This window comes from Eublepharis macularius, chromosome 14, assembly GCF_028583425.1.
Source record: "Eublepharis macularius isolate TG4126 chromosome 14, MPM_Emac_v1.0, whole genome shotgun sequence".
Taxonomy (NCBI): domain Eukaryota; kingdom Metazoa; phylum Chordata; class Lepidosauria; order Squamata; family Eublepharidae; genus Eublepharis; species Eublepharis macularius.
Window position 1 is genome coordinate 41,478,854 of NC_072803.1, and position 21,307 is coordinate 41,500,160.

Here is a 21,307-nt window from a genome sequence, read left to right on the forward strand (position 1 = left end):
CATGGGAATCCAAGAGCTGGATATAGTCAGAAGGCCAGCTACTGTGAGGCACAACTTTTTAAAGCTGTGGCACAGTAGCTCAGAAGACAACAAGGAAGTTGCCAGTTCCGATTTCTTAATTAGCCACAAAATTGCCAGGTGACCTTAAGCAATCTGCTGTTCTCTTGGCCACAGTCTCCATTTCCTCTCAACCCTCCAGCAATGTGAGGCTATCAGTACCAGCCTACTTTAGAGGGCTGTTTTAATATTATTAAGATGGTGGGTGTGGAGCCTTTTGAATCTGAAATATCTTTCTAGGCCAGGGAAGCTTTGTTACTACTTGCAGTACAGTGTGTGAGGCTTTATTTTTTAATTATCTAAACTAGTTATATGGTGACAGTCCTATCGTTCAAGTAAGTTAGCAAAATTAATTAAAACACACAAACTGTTTCAGAACCAAATTACATCTTTCCTGTCTGTTTCACATCACTGTTTTCAAATCAGATTTTCCCTTTAAATTGCCCACCTTCCCTTTTTAAAGTTCCTTTCTACTATAACTCAATAGAGCCTTTGCTTTGCATGCAGAATACCTACGTTCAACCTGTCACAACTGAGTATGTGCTTTTCATGTAAGAGGTCCCTGGTTCAGTTGTGGCATGTGCAGTTAAGGGATCAAAGGTAACAGGACCTTGGATAACCCCTGCCAGAGAGGATGGGCAGTACTTTGCCAGATGCACCAATAATATGACATCGTTTAAGTCAATTTCTTATGTTCATGTATATGACTTTCAACAGAGAGATGCTTCTTGGCGCTGTTCCTGTTTTGCTCCCATGCTGGGAAGGTAAGGAATCTCCCATTAGGATATAATGGAAAAGAACACTCTAGCCAACTCTTGGTACAATGGTAAATGACAGTTGCTTCTTCACATAGAGTTAAAAGTTGTTCTGCTGCTAGTTTCCATGTAGACCTTGCAACATTAAAATGAGCACCAAAACCACCAATGATGAATTGACATGGAACACAGATACCCTCCTCTTCATACCTGCTGGCCTGGAGCATTAAACCAAATCCTGCTATGAAGTGTGTGCCACTTGGTGGTGTCATCTTGGCCTCTCAACAGAGTGCAGGAATTCCCATGCTGCTTCCAGCTGTGTTTCCAATTGGTAGTGCTGGGATTTGCCAAAACCTCCAGGCTGCTTCATTGGCCCATTGATCTGATTGATTTCTCATGCTAATAAACACCAGTATAGTTGTAACCTGTGACTTACACTTCCCAGTGTGTTGATTTATGGCTTTGTGGCTTTTTCTTTCTTTATTTTGGTTATTCAGCAACTTACTAAGAGAGCTTGCTTGCCTGTGGTGCTCCCATCCTCTCTTTTGGAGAGGAATGGGCTCCTTCGTGGAGTCACTGCTTGAAATCTCCTTCAAAGAATTCCAGTGGCTTGTTCGTTTTGGGGAGATTCCTTCCCCTTCCCATGCTCAGATTGTTGATTGTTAGTTGTTCACTCTCTGTGAGGGAAATGATTTAAAGCAGTTCTTGTATGTTGTGGTTTGGCTAGCTTAGTCATAAAGAGCCTCGGGATGCTGCCAGTGATTGACATAACAAAATGTAAATTATATGCTGTTTTACTAGGCACTAATTCATCTGACTTGAGGTTTATATGTCAGGAAGGCTCAGCGCTGCTCATTACAGTGGCTTTCTCTCCAGTTCCTTTTTTTTTTTTTTTGGTGGAGAAAACATTTGTTAAATTGGGTTTTTTTAAAGGGTGGTGGTGCCCCCCCCCGCTATTAATATCTTCCCATTATAAGATTTGGTTGCTTTGTGTGTTTTGCTTTTTAAATGCCTTTTAAGAGGATTTTTGGGCTGGCTTCTACAACCTTAGCTGTCTGAGGTTGCTAAGTCAGTATTTGTTAAGAACAAAAGAATGTCCTTGCTGGAGTGGACCAAAAGTCCGTCTAGTCCTGGATTCTCTTGCTAACAGCCAGATGCCAAGGCATAAAGGTGATGATCTCTCCTTATTGTTCTGTCCTTGTCAACTGGTATTAATAGGTATTTTTTCCTTGACTATGGAGATCCCATTCTTGGCTTCCTTGACCAGTGTCCTCTGAGGCACTTCTTTTAAAGAACTTTAAGATCAGACCTACCTAATCCAGTGTTTTGTGGCCAGCTCTGGGAAGCCCCCAAGCTGGTTAAGAAGGGAAGAGCTGATGCTAAACTCTTGTGTACTCAGTAAAGATGCTAGGGGAAGCCACGACAGGGGCCTGTGTTCTGTGGCCCTTGAAGCATCTGTTTGGCTATGGGGAAAATTCTGTGTTGGTCTCGTTGAATATTAGATCTGTTCCAGTAAGACCGTTCTTTCATTCTTATATAAAGAAGCAGCAAGATTTACCTACATAAGTGAGGCATTCCAGGGTGTTTCTGTAGCAGGTTGCTGGTTGAGATAGCTTACGTAGTTTCTGGGGGATTCTCCACTGCAACATATATCCTAATGCTTATGTATAAGGTCTGCTTCGGAGCAAGGATGGCCCCTGGCTTTTGCTACTAAGGCTCAAACTGCACATTATGATTTATAATGTGTAGTGTCAGGGGTTTCCCAACCAGACTTTAATGCCAACAGTTAGATGTCAGGAACAGGGAAACTTGTTTTCGAAGAGCCCAGGCCTCTGCTCTGTATCAGGACCATGATGTGTGTGTGGGGTGGGGGGAGAAGGGACTCCATACAATACTTGGAGCCCCCAATACTAACCCCTAATGGGGGCACTATTTGCCCAATTTGGGCAATTGTTGCCAACCAATACACAATTTATAAGATGTAGTTTGGGCCTAACTCACTAAGTATTCTTGGGCAGATCTTTACTTTCCTAGCCTGTACTCCCTGCCTTCAGCCCCAAAGTGGCTTGGACCCATGACATGCTGCATGGCCCTGTTAAACCCATTTGTATAGCAACAATAAAATTACTTCAGGATAAGCATACCATGGAAACAAGCCCTGAATTTATAGGTGGTCTGAGGATGCCAGATTGACCAAATGACCATATTACAGCTGCCTTCTTCTCTGTTTATTGACATTAGCAAAGAATGCTCTGTTGCGAAATCTCGCATTTAATTTCCCCCCCTGCCAAATAGAGTGGCCATGGACCATTAATTATTGGCATTGGCTTCTACAAGGTGAATAGGTGGCAGGGATCTGGGCATTCTGTTGCTCACTCTACTCGAGTGGTCTCTTTAGGCCTTCGGAAGCATTAATGGTGGATGAGATGATCCTTAGACTTGCATTTGTGGGCTGCTTCATGCTATAGTTAAGCTACAAGTTGCAGCCCCTTTGGGAGCACCTGTCCTGGTTTGCTTGTGCTGGAAAGTTATGCATTTCTGAGCTGAAACATCCAAATGTTGGAAGTTGGCAGATGAATTTTTTGGGATGCTGTAACTGCCATTTTTGTGGGCAGAGTTCTGTTCCGGATGATTCTGGTCATGTCTGAGTCATCTACAGGCATGCACTTAAGAACCTCAAAGTGTCTAGTTAGATTGATTTGATTTATTAAGACTTTTAACCTGCCCTCCCTGCAAGTGGTTTCAGGGTGGGTAACAACACCAAATTCACATACAATAAAAGATAAAAGCATACAGAACACACAATAAAATACATCAAATATGGTACAGGGATTAAAACTAATCCCCAGTGCGGTGCTCAGTATTACACAGTTATGGGGTGGGAGCTAACTAACCTGGGCCATTTCCAGTTTAGCTAGCTTTCCTTTATCAGATCATCAATGTCCTGACAAGAGGTACACCTCGGCGATGTTTTTGGCTTATTTAGGATATGATACACAAGTAAAAATATTATTAGAGAATCCTTGCTTCAATTTTATCTTTTTACTAAAACATAATTATTTAGATCTTTAATATTAACTAACTTAATACCATCCTTTCATTTTACAAAGATAATTAAAGGAGAGCAACTACTTGAGCCCATTAATTATTTCTTACCAAAAGTATCCATATCACAAGCAAAGACTCCAGATCAGTTTCTCATATCTATAAGTTTTCAAAATCATCTTCTAACATTAACTAACTATCCCACCAGATTAGGACTCACATTCTTGGCTAATGAATTATATTATAACTTTGAACAATGTACAGAATTATCTATATTCCAGAATTAAAAAAAAAATAAGCAATGTTATTTCATTCTCACTACTTTTAATCATAATGAAAGCTGCTCAAAAGTTGCTCATACATATGGTTATCTGTTGGACCCCCCAACCAATATGCCCTATCTTTGAACAGCATCTTCATTTCTTTATTTAGTTGGACTTGGATGCTCTTGCCATTCTCAGACACTTATCGTCCCAGGCATGTATTTTATCAATATTAATTATATTGTTTCTAATGTACTAGAGGTCCTACTAATCTGTTACTCCTTTGTTGCTTATCCCTTTCTAAGGCCCCTTCAGGGTCTCCATTTGGTCTGTTTAGCTGAGAGGCCAAGCCAGCCCTCATTGTGGCTGGCAAAAGCACCCTCCATTATCTTTTATTTTATGTATTTACGATATTTCTAGTCCCTCTTTCTCACTGAGACTCAAGGCAGATATACGATGTAAGTGAATACAATCAATGGCTGGATCATTCAAGAAACAATATAACAGAGTATGGATTACAGAAATTTGGGGAAGGGGAGCAGAAATCCAATTCAGAGCTGAAACTCTATATCATAGTCAAGACCAGCAACTTTCCCCCTATATTTTTGTCTGTATCTGTGACAGTTTTAGTTCAACTCTATCTGTCGTGGTTTGTTGTATCCACAGTGTACCTTGTACTTTACAGAGGAGTGTGGCATGAGAGATGGATCCCCTACCTCCCAAGCAATATGTGGCAAGGGGTCACGATGATGTTAGAGCAAATGCAGTAGGTTCCTTGTTGAATCTTGGCCATTTCCAGGTTGGTTATTTCAAACAGAAGGTGTTGGGAAAAGTCTTACTCTGTCCCAGACCCTGCTGGCTGCTTCTAATCGTAGTGAACATATTACTGAGCTGGAAACATGGTCTAATTCAGTAATTCATTTGTTCATATTAGTATAACCTAAGTTTTTACAGTATGAGGACAGTAATGAGGAGGAGGTAAGGAGGATTGAGTGTGAGCAGAAGCAGTTATATGATATGTTCTCTGGCTTTGTCCTTGGTTCCAGTGGGAACCAAGCCTAATCATGCATAACTACACTGGCCCATAACTACAATGGTTCAACTTTTATTTATGTGTGGGCTTGGTTTTATATTGGTCCACAGACTTGTCAAGTGTACATTCCTAGGAGCTGATGAGCTAAGGGAGCATCTGTAAGTGGAACCACCTGATCCCATAGCACCAAAGTAGGGATGTTGTGCTCACCTTCATGATGCTGTAGTAGTAGTAGAAGTAGTAGTTGATGTTCCTGTGTCTTGCTTCTCTGTACAAAGCTATGATTAAATGGGTGTCTTTTGCTAATGAATGACCCAAGTAATCGTTTTCTTGAAACCAACCCGGCTTCCTGGTCTGGACAGTGTTCTTTGTGCCAGCTGATTTCCTTCCTGCTTGAGAGCTTTGATCAAGAGGAAGGCATCTTGTATGGGGACAAGGGTCAAAGTCGATGTACCATTTATGTGTGTTGTAATGCACTGCAGAGTTCAGGGCTGTTCCATTAAATACTCATCATGATACAATTTTTGTTTTTCTTGCATTGCTGAGATCGCTCTGGCACAGGCATTTCTCTCCCCCCTCCCCGCCCCGCCAGCTCGTAGGGCCAGGGCACCCTAATAGTGGTGTGATCCACAGTTACCCTTCCTTGGCACAGATGTATCCTTTTAGCTTTTATCTGTGGTGTATCAAAGGAAGGAATAGTGCTTGTGCATGAGGGGGAAGGCTTTTCCTAACACCTGAAAGAGACAAATTGCATGGTTTATTTCAGTGGGGCTTGCCTCTGAGCCAAGGAGTTTAAGAACCAGCTCCTAATTTTAAGGAATTTTCCATAGGTGAATTCCCATTTCTTTCCAGTGCAGTAAGAAAGGGATGTGTATGGGTGCGTGTGGATTGATGAAAATGAAGGGTGAACTGGAATATTCAGCCTTTTATTTTATGGTATTCATGTTTATTTATGTATTTACGCCGTTTATAGCCTGCATTTCTCACTGAGACTCAAGGCGTGAATATTGCTATTGGGATGTCCATTCAACATTCTCATTTCCAATTAGGATTGAGTACAGTGATGATTATTATTTTTAGCCTCTTCCCAAGCCTTGCAGCAGAAAACTTCTGGACAGCCGCTACATTTAATGCGGTGTCTACCAGGTGGGCCATTTGTATGCATCAGTTCTGCCTCTGTGTGAGATTTTCCTCATTAGTGGAGAGTATCTTGATTGTTATTTTAAATGGAATCACCCACTACAAAATCTGATGCTGATAAACACTTTGGGAATTACTTTGTATTGCATTGTTGTGAGAATGTGTTGTGCCTTTTTGGAACACTTTTTATGTTTAAAAAAAAGGTCTGTGTTGCAACTGCTAGGTTTGAAATGGTTATTTAATATTTGCTGCTTGTTATGGCGTATTAGTCTGAATGTATGGTTACCACAAAAAATCCCACTTTGTCTTGTGTCTGTGTAAGTAGATGGTGAAATTTGAGGATTATGAAGGGAGAGGCTGTAAGGTTTGCTAAGTGAGGCTGCATCAAGGTGGCTAGACACCAGAGGCCAGTTTGCATGTCCAATCCAATCATAAAAACACTTTTCTGGGATTAAGCCCCATTGAATAGATATGAGTAGGATTCTGAGTAGGTATGTTTAGGCTTGTTTGCTCAGTGTCATTTGTCTTTATCCCTCCCTTAGTGCAAGGAGGTCAGAATGGCATGCATACATGATTCTTCTCTGCCTCATTTTATCCTCACATCGCTGTGAGTGAATTTGGATTGATAAAGAACAACAAGCCAAAAGTCACTCTGAGCATTATGGTTGCTTGGGGATTTGATCCTGGCTCTCCCTAGTTCTCTGACTCTACACCACTGGAATTCTGCAGTACTTTGCTTTGTTAGCAGACAGAGGCATGGCTGGGAAAGGTGCAGCTGCTTGGTCCCTTGGAATGTGTTTCTGCAGTGTGCTTAATTTTGGTAGCACTGATCAGCAAGTTATAGATACTGTATTTGGGCTGTATAATTCTCTGCTAGCTATGCATTCTTGGCTGTCCCCTCTAATGCTCCCCTCCCATGCCTTTGCACCAGAAACTTGATCACCCAGATCCTCTTCTAGGAGAGGGCAAAGCAGGTACACACTGCGTTCTCATGCTCTCCAGTGTCAGCTGCTTACGGCCTCTTTCTTTCCCCCCTCCCCTTCTCTCGTGGATCTCATATGTAGATCCATTAAGACAGGCCTTAGGCCTTCAGATGCTGTTGCTGCTGCTTTAGCAATGAATAAATGCATGGCAGGAACATAGTTGTGTTCATTGGGTAAGATGGGGCTCTTCCCCCAGGTCTTTAGAAAGCACTTTTCTAAATGAAATTAACAGGAAGCTGATAATCTTGGAGTAGATCGATTGAAACCTATTTTAAGACGTGGAACTTGCATGCTGTTAGATCTGCTGGAGTGGCTATGAAAGCTCCCCACCAAAATGTCCTCAAAGCTCTCTGTTAGAAGGGAAAGTCATCGTCATCTTCTGCAGGGGAGCTTTTGTTCCTGTTTTTAAGCTTTTGCTTCAATAGTCTTTAAAAAAAAATCCATGAGTGGAATTTTGGAAAGCTAGCACTCCCCCCCCCCCCCCGCCCGCCACTTTACAGCTTAGCTCTGCAGAAACTCCTGCGAGGTTGATCAAACCTCTTATGCCCCTGTGCTGCACCATGCTTCTGCAGCAATGTGAAGAAGCAGTGGAAGACGGGCCCTGTCAGTTTTGTGCAGCAGCTGACTGCTGCAGAATGGGAGCACACCTATGTGCTCCTGCACATAGAGAAGGGGAGGAGAGACAGTATTGAGAAAAGCAGTAAAGGGGACAAAGAAAGCAAGCATCATGGTAGGAATATTTCGAAGGATACCCTAGGCAGAAATGTTGATGGGGGAATAGAAAATAGAATTTTATAAGATTGGCCACTGTAAATAAGTGCTTAATTCTGATGAGGTTTTAGTGTATGTTTTATTTAGCTTGATTCTTAACTCTCTCTGTGTGTCTTTTAATATCTGTAATCCTAATGGAGTCTTGGACAAGGTGGAAGTCCAAAGAAATGAAATTTTCAAGACCAAACCCTTGGAATGGTAATTGATGTATGCCTATGTATGCCTCAAAGTATTCAAGTTGAGTTACATTCTTCTGGGCCCAGAATTTGTATTTTAGGTAGGGTTGCCCTGTCCCCTTACCCTCCCGGAAGGAGGGGGGCGCCTAGCACTCACCTTTTTCAGTGTCTGTGCTTTGCTCCTGGGATGATGCGATGACACCACTTCTGGGAAATGATATCATGCTGCCCAGGAACGCATCTGGGAAGCCTATTCCCCTGCCTCCCCCCCCCCCGGCCAGGTGAGTGGTGGCAGGGGCAGAGGGTGGGAGCAGGGGAATCTCTTGCCACTACCGAGGGACCCTGGATCCCTAATTTGATGGTAGAATAAATGGGAATAGGTATTGGGAGCTATAGCAAGAGCAAGGAGAGAGAGAGACTTGACCCGCAGTATACTATTGAGAGAGACCTAATAATTGGACAAGACCAATGAGCGCTTCACAGGGATAGGTGAAGTTTGCATGTAGTTCACCTTTTGCTGGACTGGAAATGCCCCAAGTAGGGTTCAGATGCTGCTTCTCCTGATATTTGTATTTAGATCTTAGTCTTTCTGGACACCATCGTTCTTAGTTCAGGGTGGTTTTGAATTTTTAATGTGTCAGGATTTGAATTGCCTCTTCGATCAGCTGCATACTAGATGCAAAAGAACCCTCTTATCCAGACTTTTTGAAGTCACTTCAAAAACAAAGCACCAGTCCTTTTCGGAAACAGAGCTGTAGACTTGTTCTTCTGCTTCTGAAGGCTACCATCTGTTACAGAGTAACGTCTTGGTTTTATGTGCTCCCTGGCAGATTGGGGGAGGGAAAAAATATGCACAGTGGAAGTTGGAGCAGGAATTGCTTCCTAATCACTAAATAATTGGGCAAAACATGGGTCGGTACAGGGTTGATCAGAAAGGTTGAGAAGAAACTTCTTCAGTGTCAAGTTGTGGTTGAGTGGAGAGATTTATGTTGGTGTGAAAGCTAAAAATAATAAATGGCCCTATCCCAAATGGAAAAGCTACCCCCCCCCCCCAGTTCCTGGAAACTTTTTCAATTTGTTTGATATGATCGCTGTCTTTTAATCTGTTCTGGCACTTAATGATTACTTTATTACCACTTGTTTATTGTTTTTGTTCCGTTGTGTGTTTTTGAATTTTTAAAAGCAGTTTGGTGTATTTTTAGTTGGGGTGATGTTTATAATCTTTGGCTGTAGGTTGCCTTGAGAGCTGTATGGAAAAGAAGTAGAGAACTGCAGTAAACAAACAAGATGGTGCTTTAAAACATTTGGGATGTAAACATCTGAATGCCCTTCCCAGAAGTGTCTTGGGAGCAAATGGTTTCAAAAGAAAGCTGGGTATACTTATGAAGAATATTTTATTTATGATATCTACTGCCTCATTTGGAATACACTGAACACTTGGCTTATTTTTCCCTTTTTCACTGGGTTGTTGGACATGGGGAAAGGGGTAGGAATGGATCTTGCATGATGCTCAGGTTTAAACTGGTTGATATGTTTGACCTACCTAAAGGTTTCTCTCACAGAGCTTTTGTAATCAAATGGAACATCTGCTCTTGTCCCTGCAACCTATTTTAACTATCTTGTGTATTCATTAAAAAAAAAAAACAGCAACCTCAACTGAAGAGGTGTTTCAGGAGAAGAGTTCTGGATTTTGTGATGCCTTCTTGTCTTAGATATGCAGGAATACTCTGGCTTTCATTTTGGAAAGGTGGCAGTGTTAGATGTGAAGGGTTTGTTTGCTGTTATCTTAACCCTGACAACAGAAAACTGTATTGCTCTTAAAGTGCCCTATTCTGTACCAGATGTTGGTCATTGATAAAAGCAGTACTGAAGAATGTAAGAAGGATGATGCAGACTTTGCTGTGACACCCGTAGCTGGAAATATTCTGGGCAATCCATCTCACAGTCTTTCAGTGAACACTTTAAACCTACCTTGGGAATTATAACTTGAGGGGACCCAGGTGGGTGTGCAACAAATAAAAATTCGGGTTTCCTACTTCGGAATTTCCAAAGCAGGAAAAAGAGTTGGAAATAAGCGATGTCACTTCAGAAATTGCTTATTTGGTATGCTCCATAAAGATTTGGAGCACACTGACAAACTTCCTGCCCCTCCGCTTATTTCATCTGATGGGAGGGGGAGAAGGGGGTTCCCTCCTCCCTCGCCCATCTGGTGAGGGGGAGGATGAGATTCCCTTCCCCCCTCCCATAGAGTGAAATAAGCGGCAAGGAGGTAGTTTGCCCTGCTGCTTGCTTCAGCTGATGGGCAGGGGAGCCCCCTCCTCTGCTGGTCAGCTGAAGCTGAAAGGGGTGCTTTCAAACCCTGCAGCTTTCTCCAGCTGACCAATGGAGAAGGGGCCCCCTCCTTCGTTGGTCAGCTGGAGCTGACCAATTCCAATCCGGCTGACTAGCTGGCTCCAGCTGACCGGCAGGAGAGCTTCCTCCTCTATCAGTCAGCTGGAGCCAGCCAGTTGGGTTTGAATTCAAAGCACCCCTTTTGGGTGCTTTTAATTCAAACTCTGCGGCTGGCTGGCTCCAGCTGACCGGCAGGAGAGCTGCCTCCTCCACTGGTCAGCTAGAGCCAGCTGCAGGGTTTGAAAGTGCCCTGAAGCTTTCCGAAGCAACCCGAATGCTTCAGAAAGGCATTTCCAAATCCGGGCCAGCATGCTGGGCCCAATTCGGAAATCCCGAACCTTTACAAATCAGGTCCAATTCGGGTATTTATCCCGAATTGGAAACCTGAATTGCACACTCCTGTAGAGGACTACTCTGCAAGTACCACAGTTTCTTCTAAGACTTGTTTCCTGTGGCAGTTCCATTGAGCCCTAAAAGGGAGGGAGGTCTCACCACATCTCCTTTCAGTTCTTAAGCACTTGGGAAGCAGGTCTACTTTGGAATGTGAACTCTTCAGCCCAGCGTGCTGTTTGCATTTGTGAAGCCAGTATTGGAATTTAAATCCCACTGGTGGAGTCCCAAGCAGATCCTGCAAAACTGCCTTATACCAGGTTGGGCCATTGGTCCTTTAGGTCAGTGCCCAATAATGGCAAGCAGATAAGAATCTTTCCCAATTCTACTATCTGAGACCTTTAAGTGGAGTTCCTGAGAACTGAAAATGGGACATTCTGCAAAGCATGTACTGATTTACCACTGAGCTTTGCCCTCCTTTTTTCATGGGGTCAAATTCATTTATTTTTTTCTCAGCTTGCCTTTATAATGCCCCCAACCACTACCCATTTTGAGTCTTCTTTAGGAGAGAGGTGGGGGAGAGTTTTAAAAAAAATAGATGAACCATCAGTCGCACCTTTTCACATATCCCTCTACGTAGTAACTGTTCTGGTGCATTAATGCACTACTGCTGATGGTGGTGGCTGCTGCAGCATCAGTAAAGGAGAGGCAGACCTGGCCCACAGTAACAGAGCATAGCAACAAGTTTTACAATGCTTGCACAGGATCTAGTGCTCTACACCATGCAATGAGGCATAGGAGTGAGTGAAAGAGTCAGCCAAAGACACTTGTTTGGAATAGGAGCATTAATGCTGAAAAATATGTTTTGTATTCTTTTAGGTAGGCTACATGATAAGGAATAAGCTGGCACTGGAAGTGGACCAGAGCTTTCTAGCATGTCCAAACCCCCAAGTTTCCCTGGGAAAACACATTCTGGAGACATTCTGTCTCCTAACTGGCAGATGGACGACTAGTTTCCCAGCTGTTTTCCTCCATTTGTGCATCCTCTGTTATTCTTCTGGATGTCTCATTCAATGTAGTCATCATCCGTGTAGAAGTATTTTTCTTCACTTGCTTGGCAGCAGAGGCAGCTTTTATTGCACTTGGTTAGAATGGTAATTGGTTCCAGACACTGGCTATTGCTTTAGCTTGTTGAAAGCTCCTTTTTTTGGTATTGTTTCTGAGAGTGTGAAACCCCTGTTCTCGTCCTCTTAATACAGAATTGCAAAAAGTATCCTTCATTCCAAATTGCATGAAGAGGTCTCATTTTGTGTGGATGGCTTTTTTACCTGTAAAATTACCCCAACATAGTAAAATCTGTTTTTTACCTAGGGTTGGGCATTTTACCAGTTTTTTAAGATAAGAAGGTCCATTAACCATTCAAATACTGCCCAATAATGGTCACATATTTTTAAAACATTACTTTACTGGAACAACAGAAAAGGTACTCTGATAATTAGCTGATTGATACTTAAATTTTTATTTTTATAACTAGCCTATCTGCTTTTGTGAAATACTGAAGTAAACTTCTGAAAATAACTGTGATGCTTAATTAAAACTTACGCTGGTTCTTTAGTGTGGCTTTTATCCTGGTTCAGATTTTTAAAATGGAGTTGAAGCAGAAAAGAGGCAAAGTAACAGCAGCAATCCAAAATAATAGTTGCTGATGAATGTTAAGTGTCTACACCTACATCAGCAATCTTGATTTCACAGACTATATGACAATATTTGCCCACAGTCAAGTAAATGGTCAGTTGGCAGTATTTCAGGAGCCAAGCCATTTTTTTACAATATCAGTGTAAAGGCTTGTTAACAAATTCTGGACTTCTCTACACTCAGGTATGTTTGCTAGAAACACTGAGCACTTAAAAGTGATGAGGCAAGAATGTCTTACAGAGATTTTTCTTTTATTTATATATATTTATTTTCATTTATAATTTGCCTTCCTTATTGGGACTAAAGGCAGATGACAAATAGAAATATCCAGTCTATCAGCAAGCGTATTACAAAGAACATTAACATTTGAATATAACAGCAAAGATTTCTAGCAAAACAATATAATAGAGTGGGGATGAGACTGAAGAAGTGGAAAAGGGGAGGAAAAACACATTATCCCTGATTATCATGACCTCCACAGCTCTGCTCCCACTACAAGAATATCCTCCTGAACAATTCTGTTTTGTTGCACATGCTGCAAAATGCCAGAAGTGTGAGGGCTTCCTAGTAGCATCAGGCAGACCATTCCATAATGTGGGAGCTACAAAAGAGAACATAGATCCAGATGAGTTAGCCGTGTTACTCTGTAGTAGCAAAATCAAAAAGAGTCCAGTAGCACCTTTAAGACTAACCAACTTTATTGTAGCATAAGCTTTCGAGAATCACAGTTCTCTTTGTCTGATGCATGGAGGGCAAGAAGAAACTGGTCAGATATATAGGTGGAGAGGGGAGGGAGGAGTAGATGCAAACAGTAGCTTCTGATATGGAGATCAGTTTACTTCTGTTGAGGAAGTCAGTTACTTCTGATAATGAGATGACCATTCATAGTCTCTATTCAATCCCAGCCTGACTGAGTCAAATTTACATATGAATTTCAATTCAACAGCTTCCCATTGGATTTTGTTTTTGAAAGGTTTCTGTTGAACTACAGTGACCTTTAAGTCCTTAAAGGAATGTCCTGGTAGATTGAAGTGTTCTCCCACTGGTTTCTGAATGTTGCCATTTTTAATGTCAGATTTGTGTCCATTTATTCTTTTGCGCAGAGGTTGGCTGGTTTGTCCAATGTACAGAGCAGATGGACATTGTTAGCACATGAGGGCATATATCACATTGGAGGATGAGCAGTTGTAAGAGAACACAAGTGAACAGGCATTTGCTGTTTTTTACCTGTTTGCAGAGCTCTGAGCAGAGCTCTCACAGTGGAACCTAATAGGAGAGGTGCTTCTGCAGGTATGTAGGGCCAGTGCCTTTAAGGGCTTTGTAGGTGATAGCTAGCACCTTGAATTGAACCCAGTAACTGATCTATAACCAATGGAGTGCCTGCAGAAGTGAGCTGTGACTCACAAAAGCTCATACCCTATCACAAATTTTGTTAGTCTTATAGGTGCTACTGGTCTCTTGCTCTTTTCTACTGCTGCAGAAACTAAATGATATGCAGTTTCCACATGGCTGTGGCATTCTTTACTGCTGGAGTTTGGATTGTTTTTAAGGGCAGACCGATGTAGAGTGCATTCCTTAATTTTAAAAAATGTAAAAGGATTTAGGAAGGAGAGCGGACAGATTGCTGAGTTCAGTCAATTTTTTGCCAGTCTTCACTGTGGAAAATGTTGGATGGATTCTCCGGAATGGGCCACTTTTTTTTTTTTAGAAGGCCTCTGAAAAAACTAAGAGTACAACCCTGAGCAGAGTCCCCCATTTGCTTTACTGGTGCTAGACTGGAATCACTGCTCTGTTGGGCATGGGTGGCTTGCCTATGGAATGAGATGAGGAGGTGCGTTAGATGCTCTGGGTGGAGGCAGTATGGTGAGAAGCTGTAGGGAGGTGAAAGGAGAGAGGCGGCAAGATGGGGCGGGGGTAGCCACACGGAAACTAGTTTGTGATTTGATATAAGCTGAAAATATTGTCTTCAAGAGGACCCCAAGCCAAACAATCAGTGACCAAAGTTTAGTGATGATCTAGAGCCAATTAGTAGGCTAATAGGAGATGCCTTTTAGTCTATACCTTGTCACAATTGAAAACCCTTTGACTATTTAAATCTTGATGTTTTTTAGGAAACCTGTTTGAGCACCCATTATATTTCTTAATGTGAATTAACATGCTGATTAGGAAGTCCTGGAGCATGAAAGAGTTCCACTGTGTCAGATGTTCTCTTTATCTAAAAACAGAGCTGCTGTTGGGATTAACATTATCTACATCATACACAATTGACAGTTGTTGCTGTGTTTCTTAATATGGCCCATTGAAGCGGACTCTTCCTTCCCTGCACAGCTAGAGGGGCCCCATATGCATCGTAGACCTGATATATGCGTAGGTTGCGAGAACTGTTTGAATTGTGATCTTCAGCTTCTGACTTCCCCTTTGTGAAATCATGAAATGTAATGTTATCTATTTCTGAGGAATTTTGGGGTCTTTTGATGCACGAGGGACAGCTTGAGTCTTTTCTGCTGTTGCCTTAGAACAGCTTGTTTTAATCTTAGCTTTAAGTTTGCCTGAGAGTCGGCATCGTGTAGTGGGTAAGGGTGTTGGACTATGGTCTGGGAGACATGGATTCAAATCCATACGCTGCCACGGAAGCTTGCTGGGTGATTTTGGGCCAGTTATTCTGTCTCACCTTGGTCTACTTCATAGAGTTATTGTGAGGAAAAAATGGAGGAGAGGAGGTCGATTGAAGCCTCTTTATGTCTCCATTGGGGAGAAAGGCAGGATATAAATGAAGTAAAAATAATTCTAATACATAATTAAAAATCAGAGCTTGAGAAAGTCTTGAGGGCTGCTAAACTCACTACATGGGGTTTTAGATCCAGAGGAGTTAGCCGTGTTAGTCTGTAGTAGCAAAATCAAAAAGAGTCCAGTAGCACCTTTGATCAGGCATCTGACGAAGAGAACTTGATTCTCGAAAGCTTATGCTATAATAAAATTGGTTAGTCTTAAAGGTGCTTCTGGACTCTTTTTGATTTTACATGGGGTTTGCCACTGTATGCATGCTCAGTTGGGAGTTGCTGCCAGTCTGGTGAGTGTTCCTGTATGAAAGTCATCCTCATCACAAAAAAACATGTTGGTTTTTTTTTGGTTTGGTTAGTAATTGGCTGGGAGACCTCCAGTAAAGACCAGGGTTGCACAGTCAGGCAAACCACCTCTGTTAGTCTCTTGTCTTGAAAACCCCACCAGGGGTTGCCATAAGTCAACTATTACTTTTTTCCACCACCATACTTCACATGTTAATAACAACAACAACAACAATAACATTCAGTTTATATACTGCCCTTCAGGATAACTTAATGCCACACTCAGAGCAGTTTACAAAGTATGTTGTTGTTATCCTCATGACAATCACCCTGTGAGGTGGGTGAGGCTGAGAAGAGATCTCTGAGAAGCTGTGACTGACCCAAGGCCATTCAGTGGTTTCAAGCTGGCTTCAAGGAGTGGGGAATCAAACCTGGTTCTCCAAATTAGAGTCCTGCCACTCTTAACCACTACACTAAACTGGCTTGAGGTGTATGCCTGAATTTGTCCAGAGGGGGAAAATATGCCCTTTACAAGACATAAATGCTGTGGTTCCTTCTATTTTCTACTAGCAGCAACCAAAATCCAAGGAGATAGAAATTGAATTCCTGCCCCCAATCTATGTTCGTGCTGTTACTTTCTTGTACTTGGGGATCACAGCATGAGTCCCCCCCCCCTATTATACAATAAATGTCATTATTTGCATTTTGAAAAGCTGCATGCAGTAACTCTCTCCTCTTTCAATTAGAAGCTAGTCATAAGCTTCTGGGAGGAGGGTAGTAGGCACTGAAAAATGTTTTGTTTTCATCCTTTTCCCTCCCCCCCCCCCTTGCTGTCTCTCTCCCCTCCACCACCTAGTTTGTTTTCTCAGTATCAGTCCCTCAGGAATTATTCCTGGATATGTGAGAGTCCTGCAGCATGTAACTATTTTTAGCTCTGCAGTGCGGGATTTAACAGATCCCATTGTATTCTAGGCTCAGGACTGCGGTTTATATTCCACTCTTGCAATGCCACAAGAAATTTCTGCAGAAGAGCCAGGTCATGCACAAGTATGAAAGGCACACAGTTCCATGGTCATCCAGGCACCAGTGAATACAACAACATTGAAATAGAATTGCATGCATACTGTATTACGTATTAGTTACACTGGAGATTAATTTGCAATTTCATTGATAGCTCATGTCTTGGCCCCTGTGTTCTCTGCTTCCTTAGATTTTTGCAGAATGAGCTGTACAAACCTTAGTGCAAAGGAGGATGTTCAGGCTTAGGCTTTAGTGGTGGAAAGATTCCAAAATTGCGAATCAGCCATCAAGACTGCCTGTCAGTGTGGCATGTGGATAAATGCTTTCCACCCAAAAATTCACCCCAGTGTTTCAATTATTGTATGTGGTGACAGCTACCACAGTGTTGGTTTTATTGTCTCTCACACCTCTCCCAGTGTGTTTTAACAATTTCTCCTCTTGTCCCCTGCTCTTGGGCTTTGTGTGATTGGTTCTGCCTCTTGGGGTGGCCATATTGTGGTTGTACCCACCACCCTGTGTTGGAATTCCAAAGTTACTCACAGGTTCAAAGAGGCTGGACATAACTTTCAGCTAGGGACTCCATCTTGTCCTCGAGACTGGACTATGGAGAGAAGTCCCAGCCTGGAGATTTAAGGTAGTAATAATGAACTGTAATTTATTTATTTTTTTGAAGTAAAGTTCGTTTCTCCTAAATCAAACATCATTTAGGAAGTACCTAGAGAAGGGAAAGAGGATTGGGTGTTTTCACCTTTTCTTTGTTCTTCTGCTTGTTCTTCTACAAGCCCAATAGCTTGTAATCTTTTATTTCTTTATTAAACTTCCTTATGTTTTGAACTATTTGACTCTGATCTCTGGAAACTCACCATCCCTATTTCGTCTAGCTATCTGAAGTGTGATACCAGGGAGGAGCAGCAGAGAAGCTTTCCATCTCTGGAGCATGATAGTTCTACAGTGTGAAGTTGCGATAGATCACCCCAGTGCTTGCTGGTAGAACAGTAGTGGGAGGCGCAGCAATTAGACGAGGCCTCTAAGCAGCAAAACGGTATGGAGTATTAGATGTATGACTGTCTGGCAGGAAATCCTCTTGAGAGTCATTGTGGTAGTCGGTGGATACCCAGTTTGTAATTGGTACTTTTGGGGAGTGAGAGGAAATGGTGTGTCACCAAGCAGAGGCCGTGTGTAGCTGTGTGTAGTGTTCTTCCAACTTCCCCGGGGTCCAGTCAGAAGGAATAAGGAAGTGCTTGTGAGTCCATTCCTTCAAATGGCATATAGATTATATTTGTTTATAAGGTGTGCTTGAAAAAATGAAATCCTGCCCTCAAGTCATATGTCTGCATGCACTTCTGGCACTTCTGGCATGGTTTTCATGGCAAGAGACTAACAGAGGTGGTTTGCCATTGCCTGGCTCTCCAACCCTGGGCTTCATTGGAGGTCTCCCATCCAATTACTAACCAAAGCTGACCCTTCTTAACTTCTGAAAGCTGATGAGATCAAGCTCTCCTGGGCTATCCAGATCAAGGCATGCTTAGTTGATTATAATTGCAATGAGACATAGGAGGAATAATCTAGATCTAACAGCCATTGCTGTTAGGGTATTATCTAGGGATAATCTCATAGTTCTAACCAGTATCCTGTGGCAATGAATTCTGTTGGATTTCTCCCTGTGACAGTTAATCCCAGTAGTTGGAAGCATGCCATTCTTTGCCAGTGTTCTATGTCTGCATGCACTTGCATCTTCAAGAGTCACTGAAGATCAATTTTCAAGCCAAAACTAAATTCTCTGTTTTTTTTCTCCTATGTGTACACAGTAATGGGGTGAGGAGGTGTGTGCAGGTAAGTTTTAGCATGAACTCTGTGCTGATAAGCAATGCTGGTAGAGTTGAAACCAGCCAATTAATTTTCTGGCTCAAGAATTTAACATAGAATAGGCCTAAGGGGGAATCTATAGTGATCTATGCCGTTATGAATGACAGTTTTTACAGAAGGGTTATGTCTACTTGTTTGGAGAATGCTAGAGGTGGGAGCATTTGTACAAATTACAGAATGTGTGCCAAAGGTCTACTATTCAGGAACCACAAACTGGAGTAATGAAGAAGTTTCACTTTCTGCTGCATTGGAATTAAACACCTTGCTTCTGAGTGCTGACAGTGTGACTTTTGAAAGCTGGTGATAACAAAGAACAGCATGTCCCTTAATTTCCGCTTTCTAAGACCCCAAACCCTTCCACAATTTTGAGATATGATATGGAACTTCAGTATGTAGCACTGAAACTGGGTTTTCTTGACAGAAATTGAATATTGGCATTGTTGCCACCTTTGGGTGAAAGTAAAAGCAATCACAGTTTTATCTAAGTCATTTAGCAAGGATCTCTGGGCATCATGTAAGTTTCTTTCCTCTTTCTGCTTATCCTCACAGCAACCCTTGTAAGGTACATTAGGCTGAGTGTGTGTGACTGGCTGAGTAGAGATTTGCACCTGGGCCTCTTAGTCTGACAGAAACATTGCAGTATCACCTAACTGCTAGTTTGGTTCCAAAAATACCACACACCTCTCCTAGAAGTTAGGGCCCTTTGGATGCTCCAAGGTTGGCATTTGGTGGGCTCTAATGTATTCTCAAATCAAGAACAGCCTTTTCCAATAGTTCTTGACTTGCCCATGGTCTGTATATTATAGGGTGCCTAGTTTGCAAAGTAGACTGAGATCTCTGCTTACCAATAGCCTTTGGAGTATAGCTTGATTCTGTGCTTTACTGAGGACCCTCAAGAGGGAAAAACAGTCTTTCTTTCACTTCCATAGAGCAATCATGCATAGTTGCAGCTACCTCTTATTTTCCTATGGGAGCTCACCAGAGGAACACTTGCTCTGATACTAACCAACCTCAGGCTTGTTTCTAAATGACAGATCTGTGTGGTTGCCGCATCCAAGGCAGTTTGAACTAAGCAAAACACAAAAGTCACTCTGAAACTTGATGCTTAATCAGCCGTCTCTTGTCTTACATTGGAAAATGATGCTTTGTCGTCTTTTCCCTGTTACAATTGTAGAACAATAGAAGAAATGGAGAGGGTCTTTGGTGCAATCTTCCCTTTTGGCTGTAAAGGGGAACCAGTCCCCTGGGACAAATAACAGATCATCCTATGCTGTGATTGAATTGATTATTTGTTATATCTGCTAATCCTGCATTTAAAACAGAAATGACCACCCAAAGCAGCTAACACTTTATTATACATTGCTGTTGATAGGCATGGTACATAAATCAAAATAAAAATGCAGAACCTTCATTCAGGCTTGCATACGAATTAGGGCCAAAAGACGTGTGGCAAAGTTTGCAGCTCTCCATCCATGTAAAAGGTATATTGTGTGCACACCCCCAGTTCTGAATCAGGGGCACACAGGGATGGAAGAGGGGATTTTACTTTTTGAACCCCCTCCCTCTGGTTTGGTTTCACTAAACCTGGACTCTGTTCTGTTAGCATTTTAAAGAAAAATACATATTCTGTCTTAGATATTTATATCCCATTATTCTTCCCCAGTGTTAACCCAAAGTGACTTGCAATGGGTTTCTCTGTTCCTCCTGACAACACTGTGAAGTAAGTTTGGCTGAGAGAAAGTAACCAGCCCAAGGTCACCCAGCAAATTTCCATGGCAGAGTGGGGGTTCAAACCTGTCTTTCCCAGATCCTTACCTGACATTCTAACTGCTACATCATGCTGATATATTAGGAAGTATCCCTTTTCCTCTTTGAAACCGGGCTCCCCGCACCATTGTTACAGTTTCAGTTGGTGAAGCTGAGCATGGATTGAAGGGACCTTTCTGAGCCCTAATATGAATCAGGGTAGTGAACATATATGAAGCTGCTTTATACTGACCTTGCTCTGTCAAGGTTAGTCTGGTCTGCTCAAATTAGAAGTGGGTTTCCACATCATCTTCCAACTGATCCTTCTAGCGGGAGATGCCAGGGATTAAACCTGGGACCTTCTGCATGCTGAGCAGATACTCTGCCGCTGAGCCACAACCCTTTCCCATTAAACAGTTAAGTTTACTTTTTACGGATGGATGGAGACCAGTGAATTTTGTTCCATGTGTTTTGGCCCTAAATGGTAGGATGCACAAGGAAAGTTGGGTGAAAAGAGAGAGGAATTCTTTAGCAAAAGAGGAGAGTTGTTAGCAAGATTTTATACTTGTTTGGAGCCAGACTTATTCAGGTCATTGCTGTGACAGATATGGTGCAATCCTACAATTGGAAAAGATCACACAGGTGTTCTATCCAGCCCTCTGTTCAGTGCAGGAAATCCAAGTCCACCAGTCTTGGTCCTCTTGCTGGTGTCGGGGACCATATGCCTCTGTGGTTACAGGGCAAGTAACAGTTGGAGTAGTATTCTTGCTTGCAAGGAGAGGGGAGCAAGATCCCTGCAACTGCTTGACTTTAATCTTGCTTGGTCTACTTTTTAAAGCTACAAAAAATCTCCATAACCCACAACTGTGTTTTAAACTTGCACAGCCAAATGTGTATACCTTGAATCTCTTAACAGATGATGGATAACTAACGGGTCGTCCAGAGTCTGTACTCTTCCTTAAGAACATCAG

The 21,307-nt window shown here is 42.3% G+C and overlaps 1 protein-coding gene across 3 annotated transcripts in view; it reads left to right on the forward strand.

The window, feature by feature from the left end:
- Positions 1–774: 774 nt before the first annotated feature.
- STRBP (spermatid perinuclear RNA binding protein) overlaps positions 775–21,307 on the forward strand; it is a 95,914-nt gene continuing 75,381 nt past the window's right edge. For all 3 annotated transcript variants that reach the window (XM_054997818.1, XM_054997819.1, XM_054997820.1), the window contains exons 1-2: positions 775–821; positions 18,533–18,557. The gene's annotated coding sequence lies outside the window, so the exon portion shown is untranslated. The remainder of the gene's footprint in view (positions 822–18,532; positions 18,558–21,307) is intronic.